We start from the raw sequence: 17,899 nt of genomic DNA on the forward strand, positions 1-17,899 counted from the left end.
CACAGAAATCATAAAATCATAGTCACTGAGGTTGGAAAAGACCTCAACAATCATCAAATCCAACTCCTAGCGCCACACAAGGCCACTCAAAAATCAGACAACGTGTCTGAGAGTGCTGTCCAAATGATTCTTGAATGCTGGCAGGCTTGGTGCCATGACTGCTGCCTGGGGGAGCCTCTTCCTCTTCCTTGCTTTTTTCTTGCCTTGCTTCAGCTCCAAGCACACATTCCCTCTTCTCTGTCTATGGCCTCTTCTCAGTATATTTTCTGTGTCTGCAGAGGAGGCAGTGGAGCATCTGGGGATAAATAGGGACACAAGATGAGGGGAAAGTGATGGGATCAGCATGTCTCAGTCTGGTGCTCTGTGTATGTGATGTGGCTCCTCTTACTCTACAGTTCTAAATTAGACAAAGGACAAATTGAAAATGAGGTAAATGAACATTTCACGCAGCTTTGCAGTGGGAATGAATGTTTTTTTCAGGTGTCAGGGAGTCCTGGGGACTTGCAACCCTAGTAATGCCTGTCTCTCCTTTATTGTTTTATTTTTCTATTGTTATCTGAGAAAAAAAATAAATATGTGATCAGTTTAACATTAAACAAAGGTTTTCTTCCATTACTATTTAGAGGACTAAAACACTTGACATGTTGAGGAGGAGTAGTCTAGGACTTCCATTAATTCATTTGACAAGAAGATATTTGATGAATGTTGCAGCTGTACTTCTGCACTGTTTTTTAAGAAGGCATGTAAGAAAAAAAAATGGATTTCCCCATTTTTTCTTCTCTGTGCAGCATACTGCCTCTGCTGCAGGAGATTTTCGAGTTGCCTCTGGAAGCACACTGACAACACCCCATCCATCTCTTCTGTGCCCAGCTCTGTACAGCCTCTGTACGTATAGAGCCTGACAGCTGATATTTCAGCCCAGCATTGATTTTTCTCTTCAGACTTGAGTAACTGTGACTGAACATACAGCATACGTTGTTTTAGCTGATCATACCTCATTAGCTGTTCCTAACACACACCTATGGCTCAGGAACTGCTTGGGTCAAAGCTCTGTTTCATTTACTTAGGCAGAATAGTGCTTAAGGACTTAAATTGCTTTCAAAAGAGCCCACCAAGCACCTGATAAAGTATCTCAGAATGAGCAAAACTGTCAGTGCAGCTTAACATCATCACAACTCAGTCTTGTCCTAACTAAAACATGAGGAATGCTAACATCAGAGCAGGCCTGTACATTTTTAATCGATGGAGCTCTTGAAGGTCTATAGATAGATGCATCATGGAGTTGTCTTTTGGTTCTAGTCTGTTCTTCATCATTCTCTGTGTTTGAGCCCTTATGGGAACCTGCTTTTCTTAAGCTTTTCTCAGCTGAATCCGCACATGGACTCTGTATGTAATTTTCAAGTCCAGCCAGCCCTTCTAGTGTCCTTTCTTCCTTCAGGCCTCGGGCCTAGAGAGGCATGGAAGCCTCAGCGTTGGCCATTACCCTGCCCTTGGTCAGAGTAGCAGTGGCAAGGTGTTCTCATTTAAAGGTGCTGGCAGAAACTGGTAGACATCTCACTGATTCTGAAATAATTATTCCTGACCTCAGATAATCCAGGTGAAAATGCACCGCTTGGTAAGGTCAATAAGAAAGCCTGTATGCTATTTCCCACTTCAATTTCCTGTTCAACAACAAAACTGCTCTAGAATTTTCTTTAGAATTGGGTCCCATTTGTGTCCACTAGGATTCTTCATCTTGCATATATGTATATATATATAAACTTACACATTATGTATATATATATACATATACATGTATATACATACATATATACACATATACATACATTATATATACACATAATATTGCATATTATGTATATATATATAAACTTACATATCATACCACCCTTAGGTGAATTACTGCAGTGTTTTGTTATCAGCTCCTTGGAACTTCAATCAAGTTGAAGGTAAAATGACATCTGGGAAAGTTGACAACCCAAGAAATCATATAAAGGCACTCGGAGCTCAGTACAGATAACAGGCAATACAAAAATATAAAATACAGTGTTCATAGATCCTTTTCTTTACTATTTAGAGCCTAGACAAGGCCATCTCCATTAACACCGGGTGCTGGGGTGGGTAATGGTGTATATACATCACTGTTATTTGGAAGAATTTTATGAGCACCCAACAGATACGTTGCCATGTCTTTTCCATAGAAGTAACAGCAGAACAATCTCCCTGTCTGTGTTCTCCAGCACAGTTCAATATCCTAGCAAAGAGCACTGATGGGAATGTCTACCAGATGGGTAGCAGTATTCAATCTCATACACCATTTACGATATCCTGCAGTCAGCAGGCTGAGCAAAGTTAACGAGACAGAAGCCTGCGTGGGGCTAAGTGCAGAGCGGGGCAGAAAGCCAACAACCACAAGGGTGATGAGCATTTCCTGGTTTGGTGCAACCATCAGTGATGTGGGTCTCCTCTGTCCTGGCTGCACCATGTGGCTCTCAGTCATTTAGCATGACAACAGAAGGACAAAAAAAAAAAAAAAGTAAAAATATATGTGGTCTGCTGTGGTCTGTGGTACTTCTTCGGACTGTCTCCATTTGTATTGTTCTGGTATCACCCTTCTCATTTAGTCTCAAAATAATAAGCAAAAAAGACAAATAATATAGTTGTGCAGAATTACTTCTCTGAACTTGCAGCATGCTTCCATCCCATCCTAACGAGAAGCTGGGACATATATGGTTGCCTTTGGCCAAAAAGAAAGAGAAATAACACACTTGTCACACTAGCAGCCCCACTGCTGCCTGAACTCCAAGCAGGCTATAGTTTTACTCTTCTTGACAGATTATTGGCAGATTATTGTCCCTGTCAGCAGACTTCCAGACAATAAATTAAAAGGACTAAACAAAATATTAAATTAATAATAATAAAAAAAAACATTCATTTTTGTTTTATAACATCAGTAACAAATAAGAAGTCTGAAGGCTGAGTAATAGATGTCTCAACAGTAAGCATTATATTTACAGATTTTTTTAATAATTTGTAGATCTAAATTCTGTACATTTTAGAATTGAAAAGTAATATTTCCCTTGCAAGTCAAAAGGGCCTTGCTGAATGAAATGCCTATGACATGGATTTTCCATCTCCTACAAGGTATCAGCATTCCAGGCATTTCTACAGATACTGTATTAGCAACCCATACACGTTTCCATGTGACACGTTCCCTGTGTCTGAAATACAACCATTTGCTGGTGGGATGTGCGGGGACCGGTGGCAGAGCTGAATGCAACCTGCAGTGGGGTCTGGCAGTGGGAGGTTCTCATCTAAGCTGTTGCTGCTGATGTTCCACCGGTGAGCCAGTGCTCCAAAGGGGCTTCGCAAAACAGGGTAAGGGGACACATACAACAAGTTGCCTTGTGTCATGAAGGAAGCAGACACCCAGGGAAATTCAACTGCCAAAAACCTGCTCCTTGCTCAGAGAGTGGATAAAGTATTTAACAGGAGCATACATGAAAGCAGAACAGAAATGCAAGATGCAGCTGCGCGTCTGGGTGAGATTATGAAAGGACAGGAATAGAAGAAGCATCATTGTGAGGCTGCCTGCAGCTCACCTGAAAGTTAAGCTTGTGTACCATTGGATTCACCAAATGCTGAATTTTCAGGTAACCACAGAAGATTGGGATAGCCATGTGCATACAAACAAGACAAGTCAGGAAATCATTAGTGGTAAATAAAGATGATTAGCTGTTCAAAGAGCAGAGCTGTTACACATTCACCTGTGATTTGTTGGAAAAAAAAAAAAAAGTGTAGCAGAAAAAGTAAGCCTATATATATTTTTGGCTGTCAGTGTAGTAAGTCAGATATCTGAGTAGGAAGCAAGATTGGAAACTTTTGTGGAAGAACCATTTGAAAACTGCCTTAAGTAAAATCTTGATGTATGAGGCATGTTGTAGACTATAAAAGCCTCTAGTTATGAATTATGGGGATAGGGATTGTAGAGGATAACATGGACAAAAGAGGGAGGAGGCAATGGTACTTTATATGAAAGACACCTTCACTGTTTCCAGTAGAATTGCTAATTATGAGACCCAAGAGATGAAGTCAGTGGATATCTTCAAACAATCTTATGAGAGACCCTACCTCAGAGGTACAGTTATGACAGATGAAGATTCATTGCTCATCAGAAATTTGTGGTTACTTCAAAATCACTTATAACCTGATTATGGGTTATATTCTTGGATGCAGGATGGGGCAATATATCCTCATTAAAGGACATTCTGTCACCCTGTTTATTTCTAATATAGCCACACAGGAACTCATAGGATCAGGAATTGGAAATGCAAACAGTGCATGCAGAAAGCAGGTTTGAGTCCTGAATATAAGGCAATGAAGCTGGGAAATGCTGACAAAAAAGGCAATTGTATCTCTGTGTGCACAGGGAGGAAATCAGTGAGGAGCAAGGTTGTGTCTGTTGTGAAGCCTTTTGAAAATCTAATGAGAGGATAACAAATGCTGACAACAATCTCAGTTGATGAACTACCCTACAGTGAGAGATTTAAGCATTTTCTTATTTTATTTATTTTTTACACAGAAATGACAACAAAAATAAATCATTAATTTCATTCATAAAAACATCCAGTACTAAAATTGATATTTACAGGAAAATGTGCTGTAAGAACTGGTGGCAAGGCTTCAATATTCACCTAATGCAGATGATGTGTGACTGGCAACAGTGGGCCATAATACATGTTTGTCTGAGAAGAAAATGCAGAGAGAAATATGGAGGAAATGCAGGTTTATCCCAAGGCACACTGAAAGCCTTTCATCACCCTCAGCTGAGTCTGTTTTTCTTGCATTTAATTACACCTGCAGCATTATGGCCATGGCAATGGAAATTGCTCACGAGTTCTTACTTCCAGCACTCAGGCGTGTTGTGCAAGCTGCTCTCCCTTGTAAGAATAGGTGAAGCCCTATTACTTGAGAATTTTCACTTGATGCGTTTATATCCTTAACTCATTAAAATGTAATTGTATTTCAAAAATGCTTTCTCATTGTGAAATCGAATGAACACGATTGTAATAGTATAATTTTTTTTCTCGTGGATTATACACAGCATCTAATTAGCCTGCTAATGGGCTCTCTGGGTTCAGAATCAGTGCCACAATATGTTACACTCTGTGAGCACCTACAAATGCATTTTTAATTTCTCAGAGGCAGCCCAGCCCTGCTCGGTGGCCGGGAGCCTCTCGGCACGGCAGCTGCGGCAGGGCACGATGGCAAGCACCCTGCAGAGCCAGCCCGCGGCGCTGAGCCTATCTGCAGCACCAGTCCTGCCGCCGCTGACTGGTGCCTGGCTTTAAATAAAGTTAATTGGTGAGTGCCCCTCCTTGCTGTATTATTTTGGCATAATTAGACAATGTAAGCTGTTGCTTTCTCAAAACATACATGTGCATAGCAACAACCAAAAAAGGTTATATCTTCTTCCTCTCAAGCAAATAACTCATTAATGCAAATCTGTTTGGCATCTGTGGTTTAGTTTGCCATAGGCAAAAGAAAGGAGTCAGGTTCAATCCAAGTTTAATTGCTACAAATGCTATTCTGGGGCCTCATGAAAACAAGGTGATTCATACATGCTATTAAGCTTTCCAAGTGATTGTGAACCTAAATATGTGAAATAGATACCAAAAAAAAAAAGAGAAAGAAACTTTAAAACAAATACAGCCTTAGTTAAAACAGAAACAATCCAAGGCTTTCTGTTGTTTGTGTAAGGTGAGCTGGGAGCAGGGAGCTGGGGCTGGGCTGGATGGGCAGGAAGGTGCTGGCTGTTGGGGAGCCAGGTCTTCGTTTAACAGATCAAGGGGATGAAGGATGGACAGAGAGGAAAATGGAAGAAAATGAAACAAAAGATAGAGAAAGAATGCCAGAGAGACAGAAAAAGGGAGACAAAAACAAAAAAAGAGAGACAAAGAAAAAAGAAAGAGCAAGCAAAAAACACTTCCAGCAAAGCAGATGGAACTGGACATAAAACAGAAAGAAACACAAGCTGTATAGTCATATGAAATTTTAAGCAAAACTCACCACTGACTTCAGATAACAAGAAATAGTTCAAACCTAATAATTGGAAATCAATGAGGGTAAAAGAAGAACCCAGGACCTGGTCTGCAGAAAGTGGTCCTTGAAATAAAAGAAGCAATAAAGAACTAAGGCACCTTTGCTTAGAAAAGGGTGTGAAAAAATGAAAGAAATTATATTCACTTTTTCTTGACATATGTTGTGAAAAAAGGGAGTGTCTGTGTCCCGTCCCTTCCTCCCCCCCCCCCCCCATCAGTGGAAAGAGAACTTCTATTTCACATTATTTTTGTCACATATACGTATTGGTTCAAGTGAATAATAAAAAGAAAGGTTATAACTTGGTAGAACAAATAATCAGTGCAAAGGATACAGCTTTGACTAGCTATATGGTTTGTTAGAAATATAAACAGCAAAAATGAGAATTCTGCTACCCATCTAACCCATACATTTCCAGTTCACCTTCACTTCAACTAATAATAGAACCTGTAGAATTAAACTGGGGCAAAATATCACAAAGATGTGATTTGTCATGAAAAATAACTTCTTGCTCAAAAACATTATACTAATTTTAAAAATTAAATAAAAAATCATTTGGAAAAAAAAAAAAAGATTGAAACTCTTCTTTCCAAAATCTCAGAAGGCCTCAGCAGCCTCAGAACTGTGCTTGCCATTTTGCTTTTGTATTTTCAGAAACCAAAGTCTGGTGTAATGGACATTATTACACTAAGGCTTTTTATTTCAATTCATTTCCATCGTATTTTTCAAAGGATGCATGTGGATGCTGGGAAAAATGGCATTGTTGAATGGCTGAGAAGTGACTCTTTTGCTGTCTTTACAGTAAGAAAAGTTGATTATTCTCTCTATAAACACATTTGGTCACTGGGGATTGTTTCCACAACAAAAGTTAAGCTTTGGCTTCAGTTCTTCAGTACGGTATCTTAAATTGTGAGAGACGGCAACGACACAAACGGTCTCAGTTGGCTTCTCTCTTTTTCCTGATATAAAGACTTTCTCCAAAAACAGGGGGGAGCACAGGAATACCAACAAAAACAGAGCCCAGGGAGGGGCTGAAACAGCATCCTAAGGAGCTGTAGGCAAGGAGCTGTTGCAGGCCTTGAGTTCTCCATCCTGGAAGACCAAGAATCTCCTGTCCCCTGCCTGTCCTGCCCATCCTTCTGCCCTTGCCAGGAGCTGCAGTGCCCACCAGCAGCAGCCTGCCCGCGGTGCCTGTCCCGGCTGGGGAGGCTCTGCTCGTGCTGCAGGAGCGCCCGCAGGCACTGCAGCAAGGCTGGGAGTTTGCTGTGGGTTTGCTGTGGGTGAGGGCGTAGGAAGAACAACAAAAGTAGCAGAGAACAAAGGAGAGCCAGCATATGTAAAATAGGAAATAAGATGGTTTGGCAGCTGTAGTTAGAGAACGTGAAGACATGTTGTGGAAAAACAGAGAACACGTTACAACAATGTCAATCATTTATTTATTTATTTATTTTTATTTTATTTTTATTTTTTGAAAAGTCATTACATTCCATGTCCAAAGTGTGTGACACTGTTCAGAAGATACTAAAGTACACCGGAGTCTTCATAACGAAACCATGCACTACAAATTAGTATAAAGCTAAAGAAAATGAGCATGTTTGCAATGGGTGAATGTACAGCTAGTGTGCTATTTCTGTTTTGCTTGAGTTTTACACTTGCAAAAGGGGAAATACAGTATAATCTTTCAATCATGATCAAGGGCATATGATAACTTTTAAAAGTGGCATTACAGAAAAACATGCGGTAGAAAATAGCACTGCTCCCAGCCCACATTTTGGTCAAACACATGAACCAAAGCTGTGAGAAAGAGCTGGAAGTGACAGTGATGCACAGATTGGAAAGCATGCCCACCGTTGGCTGCCGTTCGCACCCCCAGATGCAGCCCCCGTCCCGGTGTGTCCTGATGGAGGCAGGCACCTGGAGCCTCCGCCGTGCCCAGCTGCTGCAGGGCCAGCCAAGAGGCACAGTGCCACAGCCCTCCCACGGCCGGGGAGCACGGTTTGGTCTGAATGCCCTTCCTTATTGAGTCATTTCTTACACGTCTTTCTCCTTGGACAGAGATCTCTGCAGGACAGGCACAAATGAATCTCTTTAGATGAGACTTTTATTTCTCTTTTGTATTCTGATGTTCTGCTTTCTTCAGTACTGGTCTGGAGGTGGCCTGTGGGGCCAGACCTCCTTCTTCAACGGGAACACACCCATCGCTGCAATCCGTGTTTGCGCTGCCAGCGGTGTGCAGCCTGCCAGGGTCATTAGCAAATGCCATTTAGCTTGCAACAGCTACATCAGGACATGCAAGGCCATTTCCAAGAAAACTCGTCTGATTTCTGAAACCATGCTAGTGTGTCTAAAAGCCATTGCCTGTGCAAATACTGTTGTTTCATCATGCCTACAAACTACGCTGTGAAGTGTGACGCTGAGACAGTATTAGAGAAAGACCACTCCAAAAGACAGCGAAATGCTGTTGTTGCAAGGCCTGACCAATCTGGAGCAAAATTTCTTCTCAACCACCTGGCAGGCAGCTATCTACACGGAGAAGATTAATGAATACATCCATAGCCATTGCCCACTGTCTGCAGCATGGGTGGGGCAGAGCTGTTCTTTGAAGAGCCCAGGATAACATCAGGGCTCCTCACCGCACAGCTGTGGGCCCAGGGCCAGCAGCAGGTGCCTGACATTTCCTCCAGGCAAGGCACCTTCACCCATCCTCCGTATCCTCTGCTCAGCACTCAGTCGTTGTGAAAAAATATCAAAAAAGAATCAATGTGACTTTGAACAATGCTGATGAAAAAATACATCACTGAGGAGCAATTGGCACTGAAGTCAGTAACACGACTGCTTAGACTGGCTCCACACTGAATGCAGGTGGAGGTCAGCGCAAGCTTCACCGCCCTTTCTGCACTGCCTCCACATGAGCAGCCCCAGTCTGAACAGGTATGAATGCATCGGGATGATTTTGTGCCTGAGATAATGTGGGCTGCAGAGTCCTCTGACACCTACACTCCGAAGCAGCACGTACTACCCTGGTGAATAATGCATTGAGCCAGGAGCATCTGCAAATTCCAGGTGATAAATTCCTTTTGCTCCTAGTCATTTTCCTTTAAAATACCAAAAAGAACACAGACTGCAGACTGTGCCTCAGCCTGCACAGATATTGAACTAGCTGTCTCTCATTTGGGGACTGATGCACACTGTGGCTATCCAGTAGTGTTACTATAAAACTGAGAGTAATAAAATGCTATTTTCCCATAGAATGAGAAAGGGGATTGATCTTCTGTTATAAAAGTGCTGATTTATGTTATCCCTTTTTTTAGTCTTCCAGAATATGACCAAATTCTCAAACTGTGAGATGACTTTGGGAAGCCAGAAATCAAATCCATGCTTCTGACCTTGAATAAATCCCTCACCCTTCCCTTCCCTTCCCTTCCCTTCCCTTCCCTTCCCTTCCCTTCCCTTCCCTTCCCTTCCCTTCCCTTCCCTTCCCTTCCCTTCCCTTCCCTTCCCTTCCCTTCCCTTCCCTTCCCTTCCCTTCCCTTCCCCAGACACTACAACTGCTGAATTTTTCTTGTTTGTTTGTTCTCTTATAAAAATTAATCATATCACTGGGAAACTTGGTGCTCAATACAGTAAACACGAGAGCTCGGAAGGCATTATATTTTTGTTAAACACAACCTCCGCATCAGGTGTGTGCCAAGGTTTGTGGCCTCTGGGGGAGCTGTGCCCCGAGGCTGTGGGGCTGCCCCAGAACCTGCCCGGGAAGGGGGCGGCCGCAGTGGCCTTAATGCGTTTTGGGCAGATTAACCCCGCAGTTGTGATCCCTCGGAAGTCAGGCTGCTGGAAAGCGTCGGGGTCTAGCTCCAGCAACCCAATTAGCAGCGAAAACAGGACTTTCAGCAAATGGCATTATGATGGATTAAGGAGGGATTACCGCTTTGTATCTAACAGCTCTCAAGAAAATAACTTCACAAAAAATTAAAAAGCTAAGACATTAACTTGTTTTCCAGTGGAAATAGATTTGTTTGCTTTCACTGCCATCTGCCAACTCCTGCCTATTTTATAAACAAGAAAATTAAAACAACAATCATGCAGACCGCTCAGGAATGCTTGCTGCTAACCTTGTTCCTCGGGCTGGGCTGTGGGTGCCCGGCGAGCTGCCAGCCCCACTCCCGCTGGCTGTGCTGGGGAGTCCCAGCTCGCGCAGGGCTGGGCAGCACGGAGCAGGCTCCCGGCATGGCACCACGGGCAGGAGCCACATCGCGGGCAGGCCCCAGGCTGCCTTGTGCTGCCGGCCAGCCCATGCAGCCAGGCCTCCGCTCGGTGCTGGCCAGGGGCACCCAACCTGCCCCAAAGCCTCCTCAGCCGCTGCTTCCCCATGCATGTGCCCGTCCTTGGCCCGGCGCTGCCCGTGTGGTGCGGGCTGGGCACTTGCAGGCTGAACACGGCTGTGGGAAGACCACGCGCTGAGTTTCGGCTTTTCCCATCTCTCCTTTCTGCTCCTTATCCGGTGGCTGATGTTCAGTTAAACTCACGCTAAAACCTTCCGTGGAAGTGCTCTGTGTGCTCTAGCATCCCAGGGAAGAAACATCACGTTATTAAACTCATACTTAGGATTCAGGATCCCTCTTCCAAAGAATCGGTAGAGTTTTTAACAAGGGTAACCAAACCTTTTCTTTTCTCAGTGGGCCACAAAAATACCGCTTAAGGTTATTAATTTTCTCCCAATATGACTCTCAAATGCTGGATGAAAAAGAATTTATATTCCAGGCAGTGTGTTAATTTTAATTTTGTTTACCTTCCCAGTCTTTCTAAATCAGACTTGATTGCATTTAATAAGGGCTTTAAATGTGTCTTAATAATGTTTGGAATTAATACTGGTTTGTGAGTATCTGCGGATGGTGGGTCCCCAGGAGACCCTCTGAAATCTTGTTGTGATAAATAATCTAAAGCAGCCACCTGTGTTAAAAAATGTTTTGCATTTTTTTCCATTGATTTTCTATGCTGAAGTTTTTTTTTTTTTTACTGTGCCCACATAGCAGAGTAGTGCTGGCAGCGGCAGGTAGGAACAGCAGTCAGTGTATTAAACTTCCCAATAAGTTTTTATTTCCTTCTTAGTACCGTTCACTTGTGTCTTTCTTGCTAAGACTTTCTGTCTGTGGAAGCTTGCGGCAGTGTGTGCGGTACCGGCAAGCACCCATCCCACGGAGCAGGGCTCCCCAAAAAGGCAGCAGTCCTTGCTTTCCCCGCTGCTCAGTGGGGACACAGCCCTGCTGCTGATGGAGAGGCACGGGCTGGGTTCTGGGGAGCCTCGCAGGCAGCCGGGCTGAAACCAGGGCAGGAGGGGGGTGTGAGCAGGGGTGAGGCTGTGCCATGGCTCCGGCGTGCTGCTGCGTCTGGTTAACTAGGAGGCTGTACGAGTGTGCAGGCTACAGTAAGAGAATTCTGTCCAAAATCACACCACGAAAATGAAATATAAGCAGTACATGGAATAGGGTCAGCCTGACAGGCACCTTGCCAAGAGAACCCTGCTGGCACGACGGGGCTGAAACCGCCCCACGATCACGGGGCTTGAGCACGGGTGTGATGGAGCGTGGGCAATGAGGACGTGACCAGCAGCAGGTTGTTCACCTGGGTGGAATCTGGGTGAGGAAAAGCAGTGGCAGGTCTGGCAAAAAGGTGAACTCAAAGAAGGATAAAATAGGCAATAGGGATGAAATTGCACGGAGAACAAACATGAGTTCTTGTGGGGATGTGGGAGGGAGCCCGGACACCCCGACGGACTGTCCGCCGTGCCCACAGCCCTGCAGTGCCCGTGTGGAGTGAGAAGGGCAGAGCTGCCAGGAAGGGCAGGCTTGTACCTCGCTGCTAAGAGTGGGAGGAAAGGAAAAGGAAAAGAAACTGCAAGAACGACAGTAGTGTAATCCTGCACCAATGGTAGCACCAGTGGTAAGCAATAGACCTGTAATAGTGTCACTGGCACCAATACAGCTGTACAGTAACATCACTGGCTGTGTTGGTTATTAGCTGACTAAGGTACCATTAGTTTTTAAAGGTGTGCTGCTTAACCTCTAAGCCGTATAACCAGCACCCTGTTACCTCTCCAGCCTCCATTCTGGAGGGGTAGAGTGGAATTGGGGAATAACACACCAGCTCACCCTGTGGTGATCTTCGACTCCCTTGAAAGTCACTGGGCAATGAGAGCAGTACATGAGCCATATGCAGCTGGAAGTGCTTAAGTTAGGCCAGATGAGCTGACCCCGGAGTGCCTGCTGCTCCCTGCTGGCCTGGGGTGGCTGCAGGGCTCCCTTGGGTGCAGTGCTGCAGGTTACACCGACAGCGGGTGGGCTGCTGCAACCCTTAACTGCAACACTCGTGGGGTGAGTCAGCCTGCGTCCAGTGCTCCTCTCGTTCACAGGAGCAGCTAGAAAAGAGGAAGAAGTCCCAGAAATGTGATAGAAAACATCTTCTTACAATTTGTAGTAAGGAAATCTGTCTTTCACCCTATATACGCAAACCACAGAGAGTTATCTGGGCTATGCTGCTTTGGATGTGCCTCAGAGACGCTGCTCTGAGAGAACTTGTCTTCCAAAGGTTGTGCTCTCCGGTGATCCGTAACCACTACAGAGGCTTATACAAGCAGCACTATTACTTTTTACAAGGAAGGTTGCTTGTAAGAAGCGTATGGCCATATCTTCAGGCTGCCTAAATTAGTTGGAGATACACTGTAAGGGAGTAGCACTGAATCCATCAAGGTACAGATCAGAGGAACAAGTATCATTTCTGCGTGCATCTGAAAGATAATTTTCTGTGCACTAAATGGAAATCCTGTTTGCTTACATTATAATAACCAATATTATATAAAATTAGGGTTAAATTCCAGAAGAACAAACTATAATACATAGAAGAAAAGGAAGATTTCAAGAAGAAATGGGGACCTTGAGAACAGCAAATAAAGGGTCTGTCTTCTGCTGAGCATAGAGGTGGACGAGCAGCACCTGGGCGGCAGCTCCCTGCTCACATGCAGTTCTCATTCGTGTGAGGGCTCCCTGTGAGGAACTGTCTAAGTCATGCAGGGTTTTTGAAAGAGTTCCAGAAACTCGGTGCTTTTGCACAAAAGTCTGCATTTCCTTTTTTTTTTTTTTTTTTTTTTTTTTTTTTTTCTCTTATATTTTCTATATATTTATTTCTGTTCCCCTTCTGTCATAAAGAAAGGCTGAAATTACAAACGTCTGGCACCCAATAGCTCCCAACAGCTTCTGTTCTGACACCCTTGGACCCCTTGCAAATAAAAGCTCTGCACCTGGCAGACATCCACTGGGGTGATGCCTCCAGCAAATCCGCTCCCAGGGGTGAGATCCCACAGCTGCTTTGTGCAGCTCGGATGTCAGCTCGCACTTGGGCTGTGACGCCCTGTGGGCACGTCCCCACACGGGGTGGCCCTGCAGGCGGGCACAGCACGGGGACGCCTGCCTGGGGACTGCCACTGTGCTTGGCACTGCCTGTGCACACGGGTGGGTTGCCCCACAAGCAAATCACAACCTTTTGCTGGATGTGAGAGCTTCAGTCTGAATGTCTGCCAAAAGAGAAAAAAAAAAAAAAAGAAAAAAGTAAAAATAAAATAAAAAAAGAAAACCTGTTGATTCCCTTCATTTCAGACTTGTTATAAAGCCTTCACGTAGCTAAGATCCACACCTGGCTGCAGGACTGCACAGTGCTGCTGGGGGCGCGTTGCCCCCCCCCCAGCACCTTGACCCCAGGAGAGCCCGAGTGGTCTCATCTGTGCTGGAACCAGAGCTATCCCCTTTGATGGCACAGGGGATTTAGGGAATAAATTGGTGCTATTGACAACTGTTAGTCATCTACTTCTTTGACCCTTTAAGAAATAAAGGAAAAGGAGATTTATGTCTTTGATGTTAGCTGTGCGGGGAAACCACTTCAAAGAAAGATGAAACGACGTTGGTAAATCAAGAGGCCCTTGTGAGAAGCACGGACCCACGTCACACCACCATTTCAGCTACGAATTGCCTTTATTTCTTTGTTTTTAATTTTGTCTCTCGCAGATATTGCTGAACCCTTTCTTAGGTTTCATCTGATCTACCTCACAGAAAAGCTTGTGACAAGTTATTGGCGGCTGTGTTATGGCAAACACGCATCCCGCAGTGCTGCTGCTGCCCAGAGGGGCCTGCAGGAAGCTGGTCCCGCGGCTGCCATCCCGGGGTCCTGGGGCACTGGCACATGGAGAAACCTCCACCCTGAAGCAGAGCGTGAATCGGCATTTCTGACTGCAAGAGTCCAGTTCAAGTTACAGGATTTTCTTTTTTTTTCCAAAGCCAAACAGATCATTACCTGGCCTGTAGATGCCCATGGTATTTCATTGCTCAAATGAATAATATCCATCAAACCTATTTTTGATATATATTTTTAGATTGTAGCTATTGTGATTCTGTATAGTATTCATAAGTTTGTTTAAAAATTAAATGTTGCATCATCCCTTTCTTATGAAAATACCGTTTCACATATTTTTACCTGAACAGTTTTGTCTATATTGGCATATTCACAGCAGACGCTTTATTGATGAAACAGTATTTTCTGAGAGGTTAAATTGGATTCTATTGGAAAAAATTCTGCCAGTGTTTCTGATGAGTCAGAGGAGTGAAGTGAAATATTTTCATGCAGGCTAGAAAGAACTTTGCAACAGTTTTTCTCCTTTTGGAAAGCAGATTACTGAGTTGTTTCTTCTTTTTTCCTTTCCAGTGTTTATTTTGGATGTGCCCTGGAGCTGCTGAATTTGAAATAATTTACAGAAGATTCAGGGGGCAGTGCTCCTGCAAACAATTTCTTTGGATAACAGTTTAGAAGTTCAAATTGCACTTTTCTACCACTGTAGTGTTCATGTCTCTCATTTCCATGTGCATTTTAGGAGATGAACTTCTTACTGTGAAATTTAACAGAAATAATGCATTTCAGATTAAGGTAGGTATTTCCTAAACATCACTGTTCTGTGGTGTGCTTACAGTGCTTCTCTGAGAGCTGCTGCTCCAGGCAGTAGCTGCAGATCTGTGGTGCCACGAGTTTCCCACTGCAGGTGCTGGCAGGTGGACTGAGCCCCGGCTTGAACTTCGGGGGAGAATTCCCCATCTGAGAACGTAGACACAAATGCTGTGTCCAGTGACAACTCTTGCTGTTTTGGGGACTGCTTGTAGTCAGCCTTTGTTTTCCATCTTAATGGAAGGCGCTGGAAGCAGCAGTGGGGAGATGGAGAGCTCTGCTGCAAACGCTCCCTCCGCAGCAGCCAGCGTTGGCTGCCCTCATGGATGGGCTCTCACCTGGGGATGGTGAGGACAGGACGTCTTAGCAAAATTGTGACTCTTATGTCATTTGATCGCTAAAATGTCACCGTCAAGTGTTTTCGTCAAATAGCTTTGTGTGTACTGTTTGGAACACTTTTTTTTTTTTTTTTTTTTTTTTTTTTTCTCCCTGAGCTGTTAGAACATTTTGAAGTGGAGCTTTCTTTTTTCTTTTTCTTTTTCTTTTTTTTTTTAATTTCAAATTTAATATCTCTCTGAGATGGGAGACTGAGGACGAACTAATAGTAACCATTTCACAGATAGCTGCATGGAAAGAAAGTCAACTTCCACAAAAGTTGAAATACCACTGAAGGAGCAACAGGGGCTTGTTTGTTTGCTTGCTTGCTTGTTTGATGTAAATGCTGGTGGAAATCCAACCTGCCTCACAAGAACTATGATTGTGCCACAAGATAATACTTGATTCTTCAACAATAAATTTTACCCTTCTCAGCCCAGCTCTTTTCCTCTGAAGAAAGTGTCCCATTCCCACCTGAAGAAAAACCCGCAGGACGCAGATGGAAAAATCGGTTGGTTCTGCTGCTTCTGCCCTCCAGCCCTGCGGACACCTTCCTGCTCCTTTGCCAACATGAGCAGGCATGGGTGCTGCTGTGGGCACGAAGGGACACAGAAGTGGCTTTTCCCTCTCAGGCAGAGTGCTCGGGGAGGAGCTCTCCTGCCCATGACAGGCTGCAGAGCTGCAGCAGAGGGTATTTATGGGCTGCAAGGTGCAGGCAGGAGGACACGCGATGCCTCACTGTGCCTCGCGCAGCGATTTGTTTCTCTTGTGTTGGAGGAGCTGAAGGATGGGCAGCCTCGATGTCTCTTGTGCTAAAGCTCTGCACAGCTTTGCTTCACAGATGAGCAGGAGTTGCTCCTTAGAAACAAATGATCCTTTTTGTTGGTTTAGTTTTTTTTTTTTTTTTTTTTTTTTCCCTGACTGAGTTTTCTCTTGTAATGGAGCAGCTCCTCTCATTCTTTTGTACTCCTTTGTACTTATTGCATTTCTCTGGATCAACTGTCCCCTCTGTGATGACCAAGCACTAAGTGTTTATTGGAGTCAGAACGTTCAATGAAAACAAAATTCCCTGTACTAACCAGATACTTTATTGCAAATGCTTCTCCCATTTGGAGAGGCTGAAAGAGCAGACAGCACACACCAGGCGAGTAAGCTGCCACGTGTCACGCAGCATTAAGTGGTGCTGAGGGTCCACAACAACAATGTGAAAAAACTTGCAGCCTGCAATAGCAGCGAACGCTGTGCAGGGAGTGACCTTGATCTCTCCAAGAGTTTGCAGAAAAGAAAAATTCATTAGTTGGTGCACAATATTGCTACAATCTGTGTTACGTTTCATACCACAAAGGGAACTGCTCTCTATGCCTTACCTGCACAAACTCAAGAAAATGTTGGTGGGTAAAAGTTAGGAACATGTACCATTCAAAAACTAGTTCTGCCAGAAACCTCCTACTAAATGCTGAGAATAAAATATTTGGAACAGTATTAAAATAAACCTGATTAAAATTATAATAATAAAAGCATGCAAATAATTTATCTGGCTATAACAAAAGAGGTCTATGGTAGTTTGAAAGAAAAAATGGAAATCCATTAATATTTTTCATAGGTTTTAGTGGGACAACTGGGTCCGTAGGTTTTAATGGACAACTGTCTTTGTGGATGGTAAATATTTTCAAGCAGAAAAACAATGCTGGATATAGTTAATTTTCATTTATAAAGCGATCTCCAGCAGATACAGAATGTAGTAGCATTGCAATTATTCAGTTTTCTAACGATGCCTAGCACTGAGAACTATCACTCTATTTACTGAAATGTAAAATTAAATGCTGCAAATAATGGGGGTTGCAGTCACTGATATTTCTGCCCAACAGAACTTTTATCATTCATTACTCTTTTCATTAATCCAAATTCATGGTCTTCAGTTTTATTTCCCTCTGCTAATGCTGAGTGCTTATCTTTCTGGGGTTTCAATCAGACCATATAATTCTGTTGCCCCTGGAAATGTGACCTTATCTGTCCCTGTTACTTAAAAAGGATAATGTAGCAAACACCCACCGTAAATATTTATCAGACATTTGTTTGGCATGCAAGCAAAAGGATAAGAGATTTTAACAATATTTTGCATTTTATTGCCACATTAATACAACGTGCACAAAAGGCTATCTTTCATACCAACAAGGGGAAAAAATAAAGAGACAAAGATTTCTCAGACACTTGGGAAGCAGAGCTATATGGGCATGTCTTTGTCAATGCGAAAATAGGGAGTGGTACTGCTTTTTATCTGCAGGTTGTTCAAATGATACTCATGCATTTGAAACTGTAAATCCAGACAGCAGGAGCAAAGCAAATAGGGCCACAGACATGGGTTTGCAAAGGCTCTGTCCTGGACACCCCCATGGTTCATGCACACGGCATTGCTGCTCCTGCCCTTCACCGCTGCCAGCTC

The 17,899-nt window shown here is 43.7% G+C and overlaps 1 long non-coding RNA gene across 1 annotated transcript; it reads left to right on the plus strand.

Annotated features, from left to right (window-relative positions):
- Positions 1–8,754: 8,754 nt before the first annotated feature.
- Positions 8,755–15,058, plus strand: LOC137858179 (uncharacterized). Its single transcript, XR_011097550.1, has 3 exons — positions 8,755–9,030; positions 14,199–14,357; positions 14,848–15,058. It is a non-coding gene; the product is annotated as an uncharacterized lncRNA (long non-coding RNA).
- Positions 15,059–17,899: the final 2,841 nt, after the last annotated feature.

Source organism: Anas acuta, chromosome 5 (genome assembly GCF_963932015.1).
Source record: "Anas acuta chromosome 5, bAnaAcu1.1, whole genome shotgun sequence".
Classification (NCBI taxonomy): domain Eukaryota; kingdom Metazoa; phylum Chordata; class Aves; order Anseriformes; family Anatidae; genus Anas; species Anas acuta.